Source organism: Pan paniscus, chromosome X (assembly GCF_029289425.2).
Source record: "Pan paniscus chromosome X, NHGRI_mPanPan1-v2.0_pri, whole genome shotgun sequence".
NCBI classification, from domain to species: Eukaryota; Metazoa; Chordata; class Mammalia; order Primates; family Hominidae; genus Pan; species Pan paniscus.
Genome location: NC_073272.2, coordinates 122,658,719 through 122,682,333, shown reverse-complemented (window position 1 = coordinate 122,682,333; position 23,615 = coordinate 122,658,719). Strand labels below are relative to the sequence as shown.

Genomic DNA, 23,615 nt, shown 5'->3' with positions numbered 1-23,615 from the left:
AGTTAAAATTTGTACTGGTGGCTGCAGACATGGTCATCAACATTATTCATATTCACGAGTGTTGCAGAGGCGTAACCAAGAACAAACACATCAAAGGCCATCAGACTATGACAACATTGTAGATTTGGGGCTGAAAATGTACTTAAATCAAGCATACTGTCATTATGCCTTTGAATAATTATCTCATTTAATTATCAACAGCCTTATGTAGTAGATATTATTATCCCTGTGTTACAGTTTGGGAAACTTAGATTCAGGGAGGTTGAGACTTGCACAAGCTAATATGGTTAGTTACGTGGCAGAGTTGAGCTATAAACCCAAGTCTGCCTTCAGGTTGTTACACATTCTATTAGACTATCACTCTAGGGCCTCCACCCTTGCTGTCTTCCCATTCTATATAATTTTTACCTCTCACTGAAACCTGTTTCACTCTCTTCAAGAATTCCATGTCTTTGGGCTCCTTTCCTATTGAAATCTGCTCTCATATAGGATCTGCTATAGAGTTGCATGCATTGCATTATGAATTTAGACAGTGCCACCTCTTCAAAGGGAATTTATATCACATGTTTTCAGTGGAGAATGAAAGTCCCTCTGTTAAAGATGCTCTGGTATCAGTGAGCAGGAGTGAGAGGTATTTGGAAATAGGAGTCAAAGGGTCCAATGACCTGTGACATCCATCCAGGTAAGCAGCACCTGTATATACACAGGCTTTATAAAACAGACATGTCCCACTACTTAGACTAGCTGTGTTTGGAGAAAGGGAGTCCATCTCTGAGGGTAGGTGGGAAAAGATGACCTTTAAGGTCCTTTATATCCCAGAGATTCAATCAGCCTATGATTCGATGACTCAGAGGGGTGAGCAATTATCTAGTGATATCAACTGGGAGAGATCAGGCCAAAAAGAAATCTACTTTCTGACTTCAATGGTTTGAGTTGCCTCCTTGGAAACACCCCAAAATAGCTCAAATTTTTGCTTCATTTGGTCAAATTATCCTCTGAGTTTCCTTGTTTCTGTAGGGAGAATCATCTTTCATTAAAAACTGGTGGTTGGGGGAGGTGGCTAAAATCAGAAATTATTTAATGTTAGAAAGGCCCTCACAGGATCTTTTCATTTTACAAAAGATCTAACTGAAACCCAGAGAAGGCATGGTTTGTTAGAAACAGAGTTGGGGCTGGAACCCAGGACAACTGGCTCCCAGCCCAGGGTTCTGTGTAACCTATCCTGCTTTCTGGTAATATTCTTTTCAAAACTCATATTTTCATTTAGTCCCTGGTAAGGCCAGAAAAATGCAACCACCAAAATGAGGTTTAGCAAGGGAAATGACTGCCTCTCTACTTAGCCCCTTCCTACTAGAGGCTTTTTCTTTTGAATAACTTGATACCCCAGTAAATGTATCCTGGGATGCATATATTTAATTAGAGATAACCATCTTCTATTGTTTGTTTTTCCAGTTGAGCTGGCTTCTGAGCAGCAGGAGGAAGGCTGATCTTCAATAGTGTTTGGTTTGTGTGTTGGCCCTGCCTGTAGGTAAGAATAAGTACTGAGTTTGAAGCCAGGTGACCTGACCTGTTGTGTTCCAGGAGGGAGTCCCTACATACTTGGCTGGTTCAAATGTGGGCTTTGTAGGCCTTACCTCTTTTGGCCTTCTCTTGTCAGAACTGTGAGGTGGCCCTGAGATGACTGACCTAATGACTAGCACCCCAGTTCCCACCTGAAAACCCAGGCTTTTCTCCTGCTTGCCTGCCTGCTGCTTCAGCTTAATTTACCTGGCTCACCTTAATCTTAATGGTGGTGACACATGCAAATAGTACATGCATTTAACAAGGAGCAAGCCCCACTGAAGTAGAAACCTGATTTTTACACAGCAGTTTCAGCAAAGAGAATATCCTTTTCCGAATCTGAAAGGAAACAGTAGCTTACTTTCAAGTAGGCTGGATTTCGTGGCCCTTTCAGTACATTATAGAATGGTATAGTGGTTAAAAGAGAAGGCTCTGGGGCCAGGCTGTGTTCTTCTCTGGCTCTGTCACTTACCAGTTATGTGACTGGGCAAGTGACTTAACTTCTTTGTGCCCCAGAATCCTTATCTGTGAAATAGACCTAAGTCACAGAATTTTGATGACTGGAACAATAAATAAATGTAAATCACTTAGAAGGATGCCTGGTATGTAAGAAGCACTATGTTAACTCATTATTCTCAATACTATTCCTAGCAGTATCTACAAAGGAGTCATAGGAAGAACAAATGAAAGGTGTGGTCTTCTGCAATCAGTTGAAACTGCCATTCTTTTGGTCCATAGATTTTTTTTTTTTTTGCAAATTATAATACTGAGGTGATTTTCCTCCACCATGTCTGTTAACATCACCGTGGTCCCTTTGTCTCTAAATTGAAGTTAAAATTTTGTCTTGCATAGTCAATCTTGCAGACACATACATTTTCCCCAAAGAGGGGAGCAGTCCTGTTGCTGCAACAGAAATGAACACTGTGCTGAGTACATAGAAAGTGAAGGGCCCTTGTAAATAAAGTAGCAAATTAGCAGTGATTTTGCCAGCAGTTTTAAAACAAATGGATTGAAAGAGATTTCAATAACTACATGCCTAACTTAGAGCTGCACTTGAAGCATTTAGTAAATGTGTCATTTCAGTATTGAGAACAGAATCCAATCAAAGTATGTTTATAATTAGACATCACATATAATATCTCTCAAAATTATGTTCCACCAGGTGAGATGCCATTCCCTGGAACACTAAAATCCACTGTTTGTTAGGTCTTTGTTATTATTAAAAAGAACAGGTTGGGGGTACCAAGAGAGACTCAGATAAATGAAAGTGCTTAATTTTAATTAGAGAGGAAAAAAAAGCCACACACAATATGGGTAGCCTGTATGGAGAACCTCGTGCCAGTAAAACCTGCCTCCAAAGGTATGACTCTGTATTAATTTAAATCAGACAGACATTGGCACTGCGTTCTTTTATTTTTCATTAACATTTTGATTTAGAACAGCAGATTGCTGCAGTGAGGGGACAAGAACGACAGCCAGTGAGCCATCTGCCGAGCATCTCGCTGACGACTCTACTAGCGAAAGAAGCCGGTGACTATGGAATATATGCAAGAGGGACACACACCATTAGCTAAGTGACAGGATAAAAGATGGGAAACTTTGCCGGGTCAGAGGAGACAGAGATGGAGAAGGCAAAGCACGGCCCATTCTGATTGGAATTTGAAAAGATCCAAGTACTTGCAGCAGGCCAATAGGATGGCATTCTATGGAGGATTTGCTTGTAGTGTTATTTTTTTTCCTTTGAAATTACAGGTGGAACAAGGAAAGAGAAGTGACAGGCTAAACACACAATAATTTGCCATGCTTCTTACATGAGTTATGTTTTCCAGATCAGTAAACATTTACCCCTTTAGACATACCAAATCTTGAGCCATTTGAGATAGTGGATATCTTTCTAAAGTGGAAACCCTCCCCCACGACCATCCTTTTAAACACAGTAAAGCACTGGCATACCAACGCAGGAGCAGTAGGAGTGGTCTGTCTGGGGTGCAAACAATAAGAGGGTAGTGTGTAGAGAATTTAAAGACAGTAATAAACTGTCTACTTGCTTTTTTATTATCATATGCACAGGCATTTCTAAATATCAGTGAAAAAATACTCCTCCCAGCTGGGATGGACCTTATATATCACCCCTTCCCCACAGTATACCAGTGCAGAAGAATGAACAGAATTCAATTTTCTATGGATGATTCAGGGTCTTTACTGGCAACTCCAGCTCTGGTACTGAGTTCGTTGTCCATGCGGTTACTTGGCCTCTTAGGTCTATTTGCCCCTACCTGAATTAATCCCAGACTGTTGTGCTTTTGTAGTTGGTGATTCTGCATGGTGTTCACTTATTGTCAGCTGTCACATTTTAGTATATCTACTTTTAGGAGTGCCTCATTTCTAATATGCTGTCTATCTTCAGTAGCCTAGGAAGTACTGAACATTGTCAGCTACAGTGGGAAAAGAGATAGAAGGCTATGGAAATAGACAGAAAATTAAAAGCACAGTAATCTGTATCTTCTGCATAATAAGGTGTGGAGGTGTTTGATGCATTGTAGAAAGTTTTTTCTTCAAAAATGATTAAAATAAAAATAGCACTTGCACTGCTGAAAGACATGTGCTTCAAATATCTGGAAAATTAGCTTAGAACCACTCATTCCCTTATAATGCTAGTTGAATGGAGACGGCATGTTGCATGGAAGGAGCATAAGATTAGACTAAGGTTTGAGTCTTACCCCAGCCACTTACTGGGAAAAACACTTTAACTCCTTTGAGCCTGTTTCTTTAAACTGTAAAGTGGATATAGTAATACTATCAGCCTGACCTACCTTATTATGTATTAGATTTTCTACCCGATGCTCCCAGTAAAGTGCCGCCAACCACTGCAAGTCACCATCTCTCTCACCCTCCCTTACACTGGACCTGGTACACACCTTTAGGGATCATCTCCATCTCTTGACTTCCTTACCTGATCCACTAAACTCTTTTTTTTTTTTTTTTTTTTGAGACGGAGTCTTGCTCTGTCTCCCAGGTTGGAGTGCAGTGGCGCAATCTCGGCTCACTGCAAGCTCCGCCTCCCGGGTTCACGCCATTCTCCTGCCTCAGCCTCCCAAGTAGCTGGGACTACAGGCGCCCGCCAACACGCCCGGCTAATTTTTTGTATTTTTAGTAGAAACGGGGTTTCACCGTGTTAGCCAAGATGGTCTCGATCTCCTGACCTCGTGATCCGCCCGTCTCGGCCTCCCAAAGTGCTAGGATTACAGGCGTGAGCCACCGCGCCCGGCCCCACTAAACTCTTAAGCCATTTTATGTTCATGCATGTTTCCAATTAATTACTGAGGTTTTTCCACCAAAGACTGAGGGCTTCTTACTCAGAAAAGCCTAAGAAGAGAAATTATCTTTAGGCAACCTGTGTAAGATGAGCTATGGGATTTCTAGGTCAAAGCTGACATTCATAATAATAATCAACTGGAAGTGCATTAAGAAAAGTTAATTCTTTATCATATCTATTTCCATTTTCCCCTCAACTCCCAAAAATACACCCACACAACTGAACACAGGATTTGAGGAATAAATTAATGTTCCTTTATTAACCTCTCTTGATATTTCATCAACTTTGATCCTGTCCCATCTCAGCTTCATCTTTTTATTTTATCTCTAGAGGGTAGTTTCTTCTGTCTCTAAAATGGGTTTGGGTTCAACCTGCAACTTTACAGCTTCACACACCCAGGCTGAACTTCTTTCTTTGTTCTCCCTCCATGATGCTCACTCAGTTGAGAACTCAAGAAGGGAGGAGGTAGTGCTGACTTGTGATCTTGTTCTCATCTTACAGTTCACCTGTAACACCTTGAACAGGAAAGGTAAAATATTGTTCAGCACTATGAATGGATGAGCCACATCATGGGGTCACCTTTTGGAACTTCCCTTTCTGTCAGCCTCCCTGCAGGATCCCCACAGGCTGCACTGGTTCCATGAGGTGGTCAAAGTAGCACTCATCTAAGTAGTGTGATTTGCGGGGTTACTGCAAAATTAAATGCCACCCACCAGAATTAGTTCTCTCATTGGCTTGTGCAGTTTCCAGAATGCCCCTGATAAATTGCAAATATGCCATTATAGTTATCAAAACATGGGGGCCCTGAGACTCCAAATAATTTGCCACAACTTAAAAGTTGAGCCTTGATTATTAGCTCAATATTTATTGATTTATTGGTTTTAATTTTTAACTCAACATCTATTTAGTGGAGAACAGAAAAAGACGCCCACTAGTGGCAGCATTTACTTTATGGCAGGCATTATGCTAAGGATTTGATATGAATTCTGTCATTTAATCCTGACAATCACCCTAGAGGGATGACAGTATTATCACTGTAATTCTATAGATGAGATAAGTTCTATAGATGAGATAAGTTCTATAGATGAGCACAGAAATGGCAGAACCAGAATTCTAACCCGGGCTAGCTCTAGCTTTAAAGCCCATACAATGCTGTCTCTAATATTGGAGCCCAAACTTTCTCCAACCTTGCTATCGCACTGAACAAAACAAACCCCTGTATCTAACCAGTTCTACCTCTTTACCAGGCAATTGGGAGCTTGATGAGTGGGGGAATAGGCCATGAGATATAAATTTCAGAGCATGGACGTCTGCTGTGGAGGCCAGACTTGAAGGAGTCAATTCTTGGTAGAATCAGGGGCATCTTTCAAACATCTTGAAGACTCTGAGCTCCTGAGCAAGGGAGGGCAAGGAAAGATGCAGGATCTCCCCCGCTCCAAACCCTTCAAGGGAACCTCGTGATATCATTTGAATTAAACCTAGTTGAAGCTAGAAAGGACCTTGGAAATCACCTACTCTAATTTCCTTATTTTACAAATGGGAAAAGGTGAGGCCTAAAGAGGGGGCAGTCTCATAGCTAGTTAGTAGCAGCAGTGCAAAGGGAGGATACTAGGGTTTTTTTCTTCCATAACGCATTGCTTCCCTTACATGTATTGAAGAATTTAACTCTGAGCAAACCAGAGATTTTAGCATCTCAGTTTGAGCCAAGCAGCCCTAAATACCACATCTTTATTTTTTCCTAGCTTAATTGGAGAACACAATCACAGTTCTGCGACCATGTATATCTTCAGGACTCATTCACTGAGGCTGTCAGAGGATCCGCTTGTCCTCACTAATTTTGAGCTCAGAGATTTAACATGTCCCCAAACAGCCTCGTTTCCTTTAATAACCTATCATTGCCTTAACAGTCATAAATGTATTGAACCTTATCTGACAGTATTTATATTTTCAGCTGGCACCAACTCTGGGCTAAGGGGTTCCATAAGTTTACTTCCCACTGTGTAAAGTAGGCTTGACTTTGACTTGCCTGGAATTTGTTCCTTTCAAGCTTCCAGAGTGGGGAGATCTTCTTTGCGGCATAACAGGAATTGGTGAACAAGATTCTTTCCCCTTTCCTTCCACCTTGCTGATTTCAAACTATGGGCACTTACCCCAGATACAAGAGGCCCAGTTTTGGCGGGCCCTACCTGGTGAACATTTTAGGTGCAGCAGCCCATGATCTTTGCAGCACAGCAGAGCTGTCCAATTGTTTTCCCTGATGCTTCCTGGCCAAGGCAGGTAGTCCCTTTCAGCAGGACCTGTGGGGGTGACAAGGTGAGGGGAAGCTGCTTCTGGCCATAGGTCTCCTTCAGCGGAAGGGCGGAAAGGGGGCACTTCAAGATTGAGGAAAGAGGGTGAACCTTGATGTACACTGTCCAGGCCACAGTGGCAGCTGGGGAAGGCAGCCAACATTCTGAGGAGCTAAGACTAGTGAGACCACATTTGAGTTTATTGTATTAACACACTTCACACTACATTTCTTAATGGTCTGCCTTGTTGGAAGGCATTTTTAGTCACCTTTGGAGCTCGCTATTGAAAAACTCCTTTCTTGTTTCTTTTGAAAATAACCTTCTGTGCTGTTGAAGTTGAAAAGGTTGTCAGATGGAAATGTTTATGTGCTCTCATCTCAGCTAAAAAAATGTAAAGATGAAAGTATCCAACACATATATTTACTGAGTACCTGACGGGATATAATTCAGGAAATGCGACGATATCTGAGCTGCCATCAGTGATGCAGCCCTTGCCTGACGTGGGCTGTATGCATGCCAGCATAAAATGAATAGTCCTCTGACTGTAATCAATTTACTTGAATCAAACAATTGGCAATTGTATTTTTAAGCAACTGATAATTTCATCTACTATACCAAGTTTTCCAAAAACACATAACTGAGGACTGACTGCAAAGGTAAATATTAACAATCAAAGAAAGACCATGTGCTACAGTGGTCATTGCCGGGGATGACAGCAATCCCTTGGGAATCTGGCCAAGTCTGAGGTCATTTGCCCTGACTGAATCCTCCCCCGACCCATCACTTTCCTGCACCTTTACTTTTCTCACCTGGAATGAAGTTGGTAAAAATACAATAAAGCTATGTTTTATGTGGCTTATCCTTGTGATAAAACCCCAAATAATCAGTTACTACCAACATGGATGCCACAAATAACTGTATTTTTTTCTTTACTACTTTTTTTTTTTTGATGAAGGTCAACAAACAAGGATCTGCAGTGATTGCTTTAGGAATGTGTTTGGGAAATCAAGAGACATGAATTCTAGTTTAATTTCTGTGACTGGCTTTGTGACTTTGAGCTCTCTCCTCTTTGAATCTTTTTTCTTAAATATAACATTAAGATGACGGACTAGATGATCTCTAAGGTCCCTTCTGTCTATAACAGTCTATATTTCCAATACAAGGAATTTTATTTTAAAAATATCTTCCCAGGCTCACTGTATTCAGCCTAGTCTCCTGCACCCTCTGCATCTTCAGTCCTACCATACGACAATCATGTTACATCTACCTTTATATACTTAGCAATTATACTTAACTTCATAGTTTTCAAAGGACTTTCACATTTATTCTCTCATTTAATCTTCATAACATCCCTATAAGCTATACAGCTCAAGTATTGCTATCTCCATTTTGTAGATGAAGAAACTGAGACATGGACTACTAAAATTACTCATGCAAGGACATAGGGCTAGATAATAGCAGAGATGGAACAAGAACTCAAGTTTTTTGACTCCAAATCTGTACTCTATTTCCCTTTGGCAAATGTAATAATAATGGCAACTAATCTTTGTTGAGTATTCACTTTCCACATATTTTATCTTTCAATTTTTACCACAGTGGATACTAATATTTCCCCCATTTGTCAGAAAGAAAAACTGAGATTTAGAGGGGTTAAGCTCCTCACCCAAGGCTATACAACAAGAAAGAGATAGATCCAGGATTTGAACTCAGAGAGTCTGGCTTCTGATCATAACCACCATTGCTATACTGCCTGTTGAGTTATATAACATGTGCTTTAAAGAGGATGGAAAGTCATGTTCTCAATTTGGTTGCCCTACCCGGTGGAGGAATAATGATCATCCCAAAAAAGACCAGAAAAACTAAAAGTCAGCAAGTATTTATTACATATTTACTGTGTGTTCAGATCTGTGATAGAATGTAGGTATTAGAGGAAGTTGAGGTATAATTGTAAGCCTTAGTGAATTGGGAATCCACCTCAATGCATAAAGTTGTATAATGGTTGCGTTTGTGTGTGTGTGTATGTATGTGTGTGTGTGTATATGTATATATATGGGCTCATATATATAATATGACATGTATATATATAAAATATATAAATATATATACATAAGGTAATGGTTTTATATGTACATATGTGTCATAAAATAACTGTGATACAGTAACACAAATATTAAAAATCAAAATTTTAAAGAACATTTAAAGAGTCTGGACAAATGCTTCCAATATAATATAAAGTAAAAAGGCAGGATACAAATCTGAACACATGTTAAAACTTAATTTTGGGTGATTTTTAATTTACCTGGGTAATTTTTCTTCTCTATATTTTTGAAGTTTTTTGTTTGTTGACAATGAGCAGAAATTAATTTTACATTTTAAATTCTATAATAATACAAGTGTTTTCCACATTAAAAAAATCAGGTAGGGGTAATATGACTTACTAGAGAATAAGAGAATTAGACAATTCTCTTATTAGACAATTAGAGAAAAAGAGATAACAGAAGGTAGTAAAGTAATAAATCTGTGGTGTTACTTTAGTACAGTTTTCTGCTGATAAGGCTGCAAAACATGGTGGAAAAGACCCCACTCTGATAATCTGTTAGTCTAGATGCTCAACTTACTTCTGCTACTAGGGAGCTGCATCACCTTTGGCAAATCTCTTTTCCTTTCTTGTTCTTATTTTCCTCATCCACAAAATGAGGTAATTAGATTAAAACTACTTGATCCAGCTCCAACGGTCTATGATCTGTAATAGGACTTCAAGACTTTGTTTTGCTCATTTTTGACTATAGATCAGAGGGTGGTAAACTATGACAGGTTAACATTGGAGGCACTAAATGGTAGATACGATTAATTGTGGCGCCTGAAACTCATGTTTTACTGTATTTCTAATTAACTTGCTGTGGATTTATTCTTCCTCTCTGCCACCTACTTAAAACTGACAGTGTTGTCATTTTTATATATGTCATTGTGCAGCAGTGACAGCCAAGAGAATAAGGATTATGTTGGGAAGACATCTTAGAGAAGTGCCAAAAGTTGGAAAACCTGCATTACAACCTCAGCTCAGTTATCAATTAGCTGTGTGACCTTGGGCTAGTCACTGAGCATCTCTGTTCCTCCTCTTCAGTTTCTTCATCTGAAAAAAAGATCAGTGATTCCACATGAAAATATAGGAATAGGCTTGAATAGGAAATGAGAAGAGGAGATGATACTCATGGATTATGGGTACACTGGGATAGGAAGTGGCTAAAAATTGCCTTTGGTCATAACCCAGCTTTTGGCCTGCTGGATACACCATGCTGTTAGATACAGAATACAGAAGAAGAGAGGGGAGCAAAAAAAAAAAAATTTAAAAGACTAAAAAGTCTGGTGGTCCTTAGCAGGATCCTTTCTCATGAATCTATGCTTATGGAATCAGCTAGTTAACCTTTGCTCTGGAGAGAATAGAGAGAGACTAAAATGCTGGAAAATCACATTAGCAAAATTTCTCTTTTAATCTTTTCCATATCTCCTTCCTTTGCTATTTTCAATCTGACTTAGGCAAGCAACATCAAAAGAAAAAAATCCATCCACTCAAACGAATACATTCTTAACTTCCACTCACACATCAGCCTTAATTAAAAAACTCAGAAAACTCATGGCTGGGAGAGCCCAGTTGGAACTACATTTTTCCTAGTCTGAGTGCAGGATCAGGATCCAGGATCTGGGATCCACTCTTCCACTCTCCCACTTTAAACACATTAAAATAGAGGTCACATTTGAAGAAAGATTATTCTTTCCTTTGAGCCAGCAAGTGCTAAGGTTATCATATTACTATCCATGCTGCTTTACCCAAATCATATCCAGTTTAGAGAAAAAAAAATCAGAAGGGATCATGTCCTTCTGGACAATTCCACTTAATGGTGGCATGATTAGGCTTAGTGGTATGTGTGCCCTGGCTTTTTTGAGGTATCAAGCAAATTCTTTCTTTCTCCACTTTTTTTTTTTTGTCCCCAAGCAAACCTCTTATGCCCAAGGCAGCATTGTGGGTATTCAAAGGTGATCTCATCCAGCTTCTTTTCAGCTACAAATTCACAGGGCATACAGGTTAATTTGAAGGGCTTTGGGGATAGTTAAGAATATCTTCCACAGTTTGGTTCTGACTAATTCTATTCCTTACCAACCACTTCGCTACTCTGTGTTAATATATTGAACACATATGTTAGACATTATGGTCAATATTTTACGTGGATGATCCCAATCTTCACAACAACTTTATAAGATAGTTACTATTATATTTATTCTCATTGAACAGATGATGGAACTGAGGCTCACAGAGGTTCTGTAATTTGCTCACGGTCATATGGCTAGTAAGAGAGCCAAGATTATAATGCATTTAGTAGCTCTTGCACAAAGTATACTGAATGCTTGTAAGAGACTGTAATATATTAGTGGAAGAATTGCCTAGACTCACAGATGTTCCAGAAGTGCATCTCTGTTGAGCTTTCATCATATGAATGGCAAGTGACTAAAAGGATTATCAACTGCTAAGTGGTCACTAGGAAGTAGAAAAGAACAAAGAAATAGGTATGGGCCATTTGTGTGCCAGGGCAGTGCCTGCTCCAGAGGAGAATGAACAGTATGGAGGGCCTCTCTCGGGCTCTTGACTCCAGGGCCCACGAAGAAAGCTCACTGATGGCCCTGGCACTGCTCTAAGTGTTTACATGCATTTGTGAATTATTTTATTTAAAACTCTCAACAATCCTATGAGGTAAGAACTATTACTATCACCACTTTATAACTGGGGAATCTGCGGCACAATGAAGTTAAGTAACTTGCCCAAGGTCTCACAGCTAGTAAGTGGAAGAGTTGGGATGTGCAAGGATAAGCCACAACTGGCTGAAACACTAACCATTGATTTCAAGGATTCAATATTTTTATCACAGGCTCTCATAAAGGCAGAGAGTAGATGAATATGAAGAGGAATTTCTAGATATAGAATTTGAGGAGCTTCATTTTGGATGGCCTTTTCTCAGTAAGAAATGAAATGAGATGGTAAGAATTGGACAAGAGTTAATGACAGAATGTCTTTGTTGTTGTTGCTGTTTTTGTTTGTTTGTGTTTTTTTGAGATGGAGTCTCGCTCTGTCCCAGTCTGGAGTGCAGTGACACGATCTCAGCTCACTGCAACCTCCGTCTCCTGGGTTCAAGCGATTCTCCTGCCTCAGACTCCTGAGTAGCTGGGACTACAGGCACACACCACCACACCTGGCTAATTTTTGTATTTTTAGTAGACACGGGGTTTCACCATGTTGGCCAGGCTGATCTCGAACTCCTGACCTCAGGTGATCTCTGGCCTTGGTCTCCCAAAATGCTGGGATTACAGGCCTGAGCTGCCATGCCCAGTGGATAGAATGTCAAAGATAGAAGTCACAAACATCATCCAGAAGAACCTCCCTAGTTTACAAATGATAAAAACTAGAGCCAGAGATAGGTGTGATTTATCCAAGGTCATCCAGGCAGTGGATATCAGAGGTGAGACTGGAACCCAGATCTCCTAATTTCTGTCCCATTGTTCATTCCACCACCCTCCTATTGCTCTTACAACTTTTACTGTTTTCCAAGGCCATAAGAAACATGATATCTCAAATGTTCTGTTACTTATAGTTTATTTCATAAGACTTCAACATAAATTGTGTGGTGTATATATGGGTCAGTTAGTCTTAATCTATACTGTAGAGGTGGTCAGTTACCCTCATTTGGAAATACATAGACCAGGAATAGTAATTTAGCATTTAAAGAATTCTAATCAAGAAGTGATTGTAACAATCACCTCAGGAGTTTATCTCCAATGAGCACCAGAGGCTTTGTTAATTAACATTAAACTTCTCATTGGTGAAATTAATAGTGTACAACATATGTGGATTGGCTAGAAATATGGTAGAGGAGTTCCCAAATTAGCATAAAGAAAACATAAGCATCTAGTAAGCTCTATAATATTATCCCTTAGAAAAAATGGTACTGTAGGTTCAATTTGTAAATTGTCCTGTGGACAGCCACTGATGGGGATTTTTGGTTAGCTGAATCCTGCTACTAGAATGTTGTCTTGTGTGCCTCAAGTAAACCTTCATGCAAGGTGTTGTTGTAGCACCTAGAAGCAAAGGGAGCTGAATTTGTCTGGGTCTACAGAACTGGATATCAAATTATTTTATGTCTATTTGCTATTATTTTAATGGGAAGTAGAATATTGTCTGAGTCTTGCTGTTATAGCTGGTAGTGATGTTAATGGGGAGAAGATCTATAGCCTCACTTTAACTATGGCAGGCTATTAATATCCAACAAAAAGTACGTAATGATTGTCAATGACCAGATTGGGTTAGGTTAGTTTACAACTCCAGACAACTATTACATCTCTATTTTAGACCCTGGTCTAAAGTTGGTGAGCCTCTTTCTCAGAGTATATGGGAAGTTCCTACCTTGGGTGGCTGTTGACATAGCCTTACTTGACCCAGTGGCCTCCCAGTTGTGGGCCTGGGGTTTGCATGTTCTAGAACCTAAGAAGTTGTCCCAGAGCACAGCCTCCCCCCACCAATGGTGATGTACCTCTTCTGATCTGGGCGCTTATTAATGACCTTGTGCCAGCATTCTGACCTTGCTGAGGGCCTCCGCATTGCCTGGGGGAAGGTTAGTTAGAGTCAAGCTGGCACTCAGTCATGAAAAGCTACTAGATATAGAGTGTATGTACATGGGACCACAAGTATTTCCACAAAGGAGAAAAAATTCTACCATATTGAGATACTTTGATGGCACACTATAAGAAGAAAGTCAAAATAGAGTTTTTACTGAGAAGAGCTTTTCTCTCTGCTGTTCTCAGTAGTTATAACTACCAGTTAATAGAGCTTCCCTCAACCAGTAACCTAGCTGCTAAAAGGAGGTGTATAGTATAGTGCAGAAGTCAGAAATGTGTACTTTCCACTCCCAGTCCCTCTAGGTCCTGTTGCAGGCATTTTGTTTGTCCCATAGTGGTTTAAGAAAATTGAATTTGAATGTCTTCAGGCAGAAGCATGGACTCTCTGGATTGCCATAGGCCCCACCACTCCCTATTATAACACACCTGGTCCAATTACCTACCACTTTTATGTGGTCTGCATAGCCCCTATATGCATTTGAAATTTCAACCCAAGTTGAAATTGATTCAGCCTCTAGAGACAGGAAGATCTCAGGTCGAATCCTGGCTCCACTACTTAGCTAGTTGTGTGACCTTGAGCTAGTTGCTTATACACTTTGAACCACCTATCATTCCTCTTTTAGAAAATGGGGATGAGAGTTCCTCGCTTGTGGCAATATTGTGATGATTCCATGAGATAAGGCATGTAAAATGCTTAGCACAGTGCCTTCCATGTGGTACGGCTTTAATAAATGGTAGCTGTTATTATTTTAGCTCTGGTTTTAAATTTGTTGATAGCAAGGATGGGGAGGAAGGCACAGTGATTGCTATATGAACTGATTGCAATACATTTATTTTTAATAAGTGAGTTGGCATTTGCCATGACGTCTAGTTCAGAGCATGTCTGAGGACGAATCATTAGCTAATAAGCAAAGAAAGGAAGAAGCATTGTCAAAATGAAAATAATTCCTTTGTCTCTACTTACCATCTCAAAGAGCATTCTGTTTTATTTCCCTCAGAGACTGACTTGAGGCTAGTCTCTTAGTTCTTCCAAGTCTTAGATTTCCAGCCTGAAAGCCAAACTCTCTAATGCTTGCATAGGCCAATAGCACCTCAGTTACATAGAGAAGTAACATATGTGAAAGTGCCTGGCATAATACCTGGTGCTCAGTGGGTATTCAATAAATATTCAATCTGAATCTGTATATCTCTGTAGTACTGGGGCTTTTTAAACCTGTGATTCCTAAACTGAGTATGCATTAGTATCGCCCATAGACCTTGGTAAAATGCTTATCTTGATAGTTTCTGATTCAATACATCTAGGGTATGACCCAGGAATTAATATTTAACAAGCATCTCTGGTGATTCTAAAGCAAGTGGCCCAATTCAAGAAACACTGTTTAATGAACAAGGAGCTTTGGAAACTGCAGTGAGGTACTAGGATGTTTGAGAATGTTTAACAGGTTCTGACTGACTTTGGACATTAATGGCTTTACTAATCTTAATTGTGCAAAGGTGTTCACCTACACAAAGACCTGTACCCACACCCATACACTTACCCCTCTGTGAGCTGCATCCTGATCCCTTCCCATCTCATTTATCGCCTGTGGCTTGACCCCTTTCTGGGGAGCTACAAAGATGAAGGCCCTGGTTGCAATAAGTAATTGGCAAGGTAGATTAGCCAATCATGGATAATTGAGAGGGAATTATTTTTGATCACAACAATTTTTAAAAGCTTAAATTCTCACCATACCTCATCACAAACTGATTTTACCTCTGAAAATTTTCCACAGTAACTGTGGAAAATCCTGAAGCTGAAATCACCTATTGCAGCAAACACCACACACAGAACAGGCAGCAGGCCCACTACCATCAGAAAGGGTATGACTTCGGTCAAAGGCAGCTAAAATAGTTAAAGATAACTAAAATCTTAGTGAATAAAGTACCAGAATTTATCCATGGAGAAGGTCAAATGTTGAAAAATAGGTGAAGTGTATTTGAGGGAATCTTCCTTATCCTCAAGAGTCTACCAGCGCCCCTCTGAATGCCCACAATCCATTTGGTGCCTCACTTCCTTGGGCAGGTATCTTGTTCTGGGTCATTTACCTGTCTTGGAAAGCCCCCTCTGAGGATCCTGCAAGGTAACAGGTGGTAATCTGAACAGAGAATTCTGGTTGAAATATTAATGACTGATAAGGATTTAATTTATTCCCTTCCAGATAGCACGCTTGCATTTTGGCACAGGTTTTCAGTGCAGTAATACAAATAAACAAATTTGTGGAATTTCAGACTAATGGCACACTGTTGGGGGGCAATTTTTCCGGGGAATTTTGCTATTTTGCGGTCCTCAAATGACACTGGGTAAGCTTTTAATGGCTTCCCTGGAGCAGTTCTCGGCTCAGGTCTGCTAGAAAGTGACATTACTTCCCTTCCCTCCCATCAGTGAGTGCCTGGCACAGGCCTTGAAAATGGAGTCAATTTTTCAGTCTCTTAGGGAACCAGATAGAATTCAGGTTGTGTTGTACTTCTTGTTTCTAACCCTGTTTAAGGGAAGTCAGACAGCTGAGGAGCAGATGTTACATGCCTCCTTCTGGCATGCCTTGACCCAGAGAAGCAAAGTGGAAAGGCAGTTGGAACTGCATGCCAACCTTCGCTCTCTTGGGCAGGTTGTTTCTAAAAGGGGCACTTTGGGGTATGGCAAGAAGCCAAGACAGTGTCATCCGGGCTCATGAGCTACTTCCTCGCTGAACCTGCCTTTCAGTCCCCACTCCACATCCCTACAATAAAACAACTCTAAATGCTATCATCAGATATCTAGTAATGCCACCTACAGACCTGGCTGAAATGGACACGGGCTTGTTGGGAATGTGACAGATACATACTTGAGTAAGAACGAGCCAAATGTGTCTCTTACAGAACCTTCTTTGGAGGGCAAGAAGATACAAAGATGGATAAGAGCTGGTCTGCGAGAGCCTTTTCCTTTAATGATCACAGTCTCCTTGCTCTGGGCTCTTCTTACTCAAAGTGTGGTTCCAGGACAAGAAGCATTGGCATCACCTGGCAGCTTGCTAAAAATGCAAATTCTTGGGCACCATCACAGACCTAGTGAATCAGAATCTTTGTTTTAACAAGATTCCTAGGTGATTGGTGTGCACATGAAAAATTAACAAGTGCTGTTCTACCCTGAATTGCACCTCATAGGGTTGAGGGATCATTATCAGCTGTGTTTCCTCTCCTTATTCTTATCCTTGCTCCCCTGCACCCTCCAAATAAGGACAAATGATGGTTGTGTTGAGGATAATTGCTTAAGAAGCCAGTGACGGTTGGGAATTGAGGAACAGGGAGGTCCAGATAGAGCATGGGATGTAAACACTTCTGTGACCAATGAGCAATTGGAAATCCAGAAGAGAATATGCTGGTTATTTCCACTGGGAGGGAGGCCAGAGTGTATGTTTGAGACGAGGTAAGGGAAGGATGGAGGGAGGAGGAGATACTGCTTAACTACGCTTCCAAATACCTCCAGAGATACTATTTAGTGACGGTGAGAGGGATGTTACCTCTTAAACGTGGCATTCCACATACCATCCCAGGGAAAGGAAACTTACAGCTGGAGAGATAGCTTCTCTCCCACCCTTATCCTCTCCTATAACCTTCCTTTTGTGCCAGTACATCTCCTGACAGTGCCCACATAGGCAGGTTCAGTCTCCACACCAGCCTCTTTAATAAAATAAATACCTATGAACTTTAGCAGCTTCCCAAATCACCCCCAAAGGCATTTAGATTCAATATGAAGAAGTTGAACCTGCAGCTTCCCAAATTACCCGCAAAGGCTTTTAGATTCAACATGAAGTTGAACCTGCCTATGCCTCGGGTGTACTTACACCCAATCTACTATGGGCAGTTAGACTTGTACTTTGGCCTGTAAAAGTCTTCTATGACCAAAGCCAGCTGACCTTTAGTTTGGGTAGAGTGAACAGCCACTCTGAGAGTAATATCCAGAAACACTCCTATTTAAGTATCTTTCCTTGAAATTGAGGCAGTATGTTTCCCATAGTCCCTAGTTTTGAAGCAGATACTCCCCATTACATATATTAACCCTTTACCATTTATCTGACATTTTCATATATATGAAATATATACCTATATTAGATATAAAGCTGTCACCCCCAAAGTAGAGTGCAGGCCGTACTGCACTCTACATCCTTGGAGCGTGGACCAAGAGTAAAGATATTCTGGTGGAGAAGGAGAAGTTCTGGGAATTAGGTCTGGAAAAGTCCGGGGTAGAAAGTAGTCCCTAGGTAAGTTTAGTGTGGATGGGATGCCAGAATCAGGGGCTGGTCAGTGAGTAGGCAGAGACCAGCAAAAGGGAGTTAGACGAGCTGGACGGATAGAGCAAGAGAAGAAAATAATGGCAATAGAAGAGGTAGAAATATGAGGAAGACAATTTCTGTCCGTGTTAACCTTTGTCAAGGACTGACCCTTTTTGGGGGCTGCTGCCTTAGCTCAAGGCTCATCCCACACACGGGCTGAGGCTATCTATAGCTCTGTATCTGGAGCCCAGACAGTTTCTGAGCAGCTCCCAAGATGGAGGGAATTCCTTTTGTGTCTGCACAACTCCCACAGTGCTGCTGAAGAATACCTATCACCCCCACCTGGGGTTTTAATTGCACCCTCCTGTGGATATTTTATCTAATAAGACCCAAAGTAACAAAGCCAAAGGAATAAAGTCAAAACTTGATTTTTTAATGGAGCAGGTAAAGTATACAGATTATTTGCTTGACCTTCATTGAAGATAGATGGTTTTATGAAAGGTCCTTCAAATTTATTTTGCAGTCTCAATCTAAGAAGTTGACAGGGAAATCATCTGGATAAGCATGTTTATTAGTCTCCCCCAAAGTTATGGAATTCTATCTTCTAAAATTCTGGCCCTCTCTTAAAATCTATGCCATCATTTAATCCTTAAACCAACTGTATAAAAATGACAAATCTCTTATCCACAAAGGAAGACAAATAACGATGCCTCAGGAGCTTCATTTATTTTTCAATCTGTTAAAATGAAACCAGCCAATCACCTCTGACTACCCATAACAATGAAATTTAAAAATACATGAGGAGCCAAAAACATAACAAAAAGCTCATCGATCCTCCACTATTATCACTCAGTCTTAGGGACTAGGGAGGGAAATGCAGAATTAAGGAAATTACCTCTGTAGGGGCAGAAGTAGGAAAATGTGGAAAACTAGTTTCATTTTAGGGAAAAAAAGTTAAAATTAAAGAGAGGGAGAAAAACCATGGCCCATTTTGCAGTAAATGTAGATGGAGAACAAAATAATTCCCTTTATTCCTTTCCTTCAAACCCTTCTTGCTGCTCTCCCCCCCTGATTTAGTAGATCAATAGGAAGCTGCCTTCTAGGGGAGGTAATACACTTTGCAGGAAGCTCACCTTTACAGCCTGCTGATTGCCATCTATTTTTATGGCCCAAATGAACAGCATCAGCTTCTTCCCTCCCCCGCCCTATGAAAAATAAATTTTAAAAACCGTAATAAACCTTGTGAAAACGTGACTTAATTTTTTGACTGGCACCACTAAGGCAACCTCTTCATGCTTCAGGGGACTAAGCCAGAGGGGCCGAGAAGTGAGCTAAGCCAGCGAGCTTACTGAAGGCTGGCCAGCAGACAGAGGAGAGAGGGAGAGCAGCAAAGGCACAAAGGCAGGGAAGACGGGGAGGGAGGGAGGGAGTGGAACCAGAGCAGTCAATGTTGGGTAGTATGGCAAAATCTGTTAAGGGAAGGAGGCTTGATCTTGATCCCAGGAGTCTTCACCTGGTTTCCAAATCTTACATGGAAAGGACAGACACCAAAGCCAAACCAACACAAAACAAAACCCACCAAATTGCAAAGAATGGGATCAAAGGAGACATTTCCTTCCCAAATGGACATAAATAGTTAAATTGATTTTGGCAATTATAATAATTAGATAATTAGATTGTGACTCTGTAGGCAAGAGACAGAAACCTGTCTCAGCTAAGTATATTTGGTAGTGAAATGCGCTTAGTTGTAAAGGGAGTGTGTTCTCAGCAGGTATATTTCAAATGGCTTGAAAAAAATTAATGGAATAAAATTTTGCATCTGATGGGTTACGTTTAGCCAGCAAAAGGGATTTTACCTGGGGCTCCATTAAAGCCTGCACTCCTAAGTCCTATTCTCAATCCCACCATTACCATTGTGCCTCCATCAACAGATTTTTATTTAAGCCAATGCGTTTAGAGTACAATTCCGTGGTGAATAACCTTTAAGGTTACATTTGCCTTTTCCCTGCTTCTTGCAAACAGTGCGTAATCCGCAAGCACATTTGTTGGCTGTAAAGGTGTACAACAGCAATTTTTGCAATGACAGTGCGGAGAGGGAATATGAGATCTGTGTGCTAATGAGCTGACACTGCAGAGGCTGGGGCGGTGTAGTGTGGAGTGCACTACAAGTGCACAGCAGAAAGACACAGGAGGGGACTTCAAGGGAATCGGCGATGTTTCCTGAGGAACCAGGACAGCAAAGCCACACAATGGGACACATCAGTCCCTTGGTGTTTCCATACCCCTGCCCTGAAAGCCTTAGGACTATTGAATCTGTTTTTTAAAAAACAAACATGTAACTTACATGTGTATACATCTCTCTTCATATATATTGATTGTGTGTCTATGAATGTATATATCCTGAAGCCAAAGAATTCACACCACTCTTGGTTCTGGGGTTATCTAGCTAAGTTGAAAAGTAAGGCAGCAAACTCTATTAATCCTCATGAAATGGGAACATGTGCTTCAAATCAGGTAAGTCTCTTAGATAAACTTCAATCCTTCTCTGAGTTGAGATCCCAAATTAACCACCTTTCAAAGCCAGTGTGGCTCTTATTGGCCTCGTAAGACATGGAATAAAGTTGGAGTCTGTCTTAAGCAAACCTCTTGGGGGTTGTGCAAAAAAATTGGTTTCTGATGAAGAAGAGTCTTTAAATAACTGATGCCTGGGATTCATCGCAAGGAAACCTTTCAAACACATTGTCAGAGGTTGTAGGGGTGGGTGATGTGGAGGGAGAACAGAGAACAGGGACACATATATGAAAGAATTACCCTTTGTTTATTCTTTGTGTATTCGTTTACCTGCACACCTACACCCTAGAAAGTGTGTGCCTGCCTCAGGATTGAGGGTGCAGGAAAGATCATGAGAAGAGATCAATTCTAGTGCTAAGGGAAGTTGAAACTAGGAATTTTGCATAGGAATAAGGGAAAGTTTCTTTAATTTTTGCCAGCCCATTCCATATTGAACCAGATAGGAGAGGTGGTTGGCCAGATTGAGACTCATCTGTTGTTTTCTGGAATTCTCCCTAGGTCTCCAGAGAAGGACAGGCCGGAGGATACAGAGGTTTCTCTTTGCACAATCAGGGCAATCATTTGGAGGAGTGGAACCTGGGGGTCACCTGTCAGGCTCCAGCACTGAACTAGAATTTCAACCCAGTTGGAAATATTTGATCTCCGCTTCCACAAGAAAAAGAACAATTAAAGCCAGGGGTAGAAATGAGAAACATCTCCAGGGCTTCTTTGGTCCCTTGAAATACTTGGTTTCTGCATTCCAAGACTATGGTTAGACGAGTCATCTTTCTCATACTAAGCTACCAAGCAGCAGCTGCCTAGAGACAGCTTTGAGATCTGGCCCCCATTCAATGATTGTGACATTCAGAGATGACTGTTTCAGGGACCAGAGAAGATGACAGCTTTCCTCCTCTGTCTTCAGAGAAAGCAACAGGCAGCTGGATACACAACACTGGTTTCTAGCTATTTTTCCTGCGTATGTCTGTGCATGCATACATGTGTATTTGACATAACTAAGGGCAAGGTCACGTTTTCATTTTCTTTTTCTTGTTGCCCAGTGAGCCACACTCCTTCTCCCGAACTCTCAAGCCCCTAGCCACAACCCAGCCTTGTAAGTGGAAATGCTATGAATTTACGGTGAGGGATTTTGATCAATTTCTTTTCCTTTCCCCTGGTTGTTCTCTTATTGCCCTGAGAGGTAAGGCAATAAGGCAACTCAATACCAATATGGATGACTTATTGCCTTTTCCTAAACCTGAGATTTTCACATGGCAAGAATCATTTCTGATTGCTTCTTGAGTGGGGTTCTGACAGTCCAGGGCTGGTGGGTGTCAATCTGGCTTGACCATAAGAACAGGACCCAAAACCTTGGAAATCAATCATTTCTGAGAAACCAAATGGTTCTCTTATCCCAGTTCTCATCAGTGAAAAGACACTGAAGGGAGTTGAAATAAATATTATTTGTTACTAATGATAATAAACCCTGGTAGTTTAATGTATTTAGTTTTAAATCTGTTCTAATTGATATTTAGGAAGCTGCATTTGAGATTCAGCCTCTTGACAAGATCACAGTGCTGCAGGATTAAGAGTCAGATGTGTGTTGTAAATGCTGTGGAGACAGGCTGGGATTACCAAAATAAGATGCAAAGTATAGACAGACATTTCGTAACTTTCACACTAGCTGGAATTAATAAATTCCTATTTTTGTCAATGTCAGAAAGCCAAAGAAAGTCAAATATGGAGTATCTCAGAACATGTTCATATAAGGATCTGTATCTTCAGCTAAAATTTTCTTAAAGCTGACAACTGTCATATTTCTTGCAGAGTATGTTACCCCCATCCCCTTGGCCCAAGTCTTCAAAGCCAAGAAACCTGTGCCCTTGGAGAGACCCTTTCAGTGGTTTCTGGAAACCATGCATCCTTTGAGGCAGAAGGATTTAAAGAAAGTCATATACAAAGTTTCACCCATCCAAACATAAATATCATTTCTCCCTTGGAAGAGAAAGGAAAAAAAAACCCAAATTCCAAACTACATCAGCCATAAAAGCAAAGCATATTTTATACCATATTCAGCCTCATTGTTGTGAAAACTTTTAGTGAAATAAGCTTACATGAAGTATTCTCAGTCTTTCTCACGAAACATTCCATTCAAGTAAAACCATATGTCCAACAGGCTATTAGCCATTTAGGTTCCTTTGGTTGTATTTTACAAAATGTCCCCTTTTCAGAGGAATAATCACCCGGTACAACTAAGGATTTCAGAACCGGCTTTGGGCCTGATGAATTTCTTCTCTTTCCATATTCAGTTTTCCTGCTCCAAGCCTCCTCTCCTCCTGCCCCCTCTTTGCTCTAAATTAAGAACTGTGTTGTCTTTAACGATCATGGGGGTGAACAACACTAGGGGAGGCAGAACTAGCTTTCTAAATCATCACCTGATCACCATTTTCTCCCCTCCCGTCAGTTTGCTAGGCATTCATCACTTGCAATCAGTTTGTAGTCTTATGAGTTCCTATCAGAGCTCTCTCAGTAAGTAAGGTAATATTTGAGGACAGAAAGAGGCCGGGGAACCCAGCCTGTTCTGCCCCTCAAGGTCACTTGTTTGTAGAATTTCTCATATTTGCTTCCTACACATTAGGCAATTGTCAAATTCAGCTCGTTCCTAGAGCCAGGCACTAGCTTTAACAGTCAAGTGATGTACATCCTGAATTGACTCAATCAAGAAGCTGCTGCTGCTTTTTTTAATCTCATCTGAAGAAATTTCTCCGAACAACCATGCTATTTTTTTCTTTCTTTCTTTTTTTTCCCCAGTTAAAAAAAAAAAAGAGAGAGTGTGTTGGAGAAGGAACACACTAGGTTAGCATGGAGGAAAATGAAACTTTTGCATCAAACACTATTTGGAGCAGACTTTTGCCCACTGTCTTGAGTTTTTCCCACTGTCTTAAGCCCCTC

At 40.7% G+C, this 23,615-nt stretch overlaps 1 protein-coding gene across 5 annotated transcripts in view; it reads right to left on the bottom strand.

The window, feature by feature from the left end:
* The window catches only part of GRIA3 (glutamate ionotropic receptor AMPA type subunit 3), a 307,596-nt gene that overhangs the window by 281,359 nt on the left and 2,622 nt on the right, over positions 1–23,615 (bottom strand). The window lies entirely within an intron of this gene.